Below are 447 nucleotides of genomic sequence, written 5' to 3' on the forward strand. Positions count from 1 at the left end.
TTAATGAAAGTCTGATATTGAAGTGGATCTCCATCAAAAACTGGGATCTCCTTCTTAGGTAGAGAGGAAAGACCTTGCTGTTGGATTAATAAAGCAGTCAGTTCATTTTGCTTACTCATGACAGATAAAATGTTACATTGCTCTTCATGACCGGTGTTTGACTGGTATGTTAAAGGAACTGCAGGAAGATTCTGAGGTTGAATTCAATCAATCAATCAATCAAATTTTATTTGTATAGCACATTTCAGCAGCAAGGCATTTTAAGGTGCTTTACATAATTAAAAAACAAAATAAAAACAGCGAAGACATCAAAAACCCACACTCTAACCCTAATTTAGCCATAAGCAACTCTAAACGGGTGGGTTTTAAGTTGAGATTTAAAGGCACCCAGTGTTTCAGCTGTTTTACAGTTTTCTGGAAGTTTGTTCCAAATTTGTGGTGCATAGA

The sequence above is a fragment of the Kryptolebias marmoratus genome, linkage group LG10 (genome assembly GCF_001649575.2).
Source record: "Kryptolebias marmoratus isolate JLee-2015 linkage group LG10, ASM164957v2, whole genome shotgun sequence".
Taxonomy (NCBI): domain Eukaryota; kingdom Metazoa; phylum Chordata; class Actinopteri; order Cyprinodontiformes; family Rivulidae; genus Kryptolebias; species Kryptolebias marmoratus.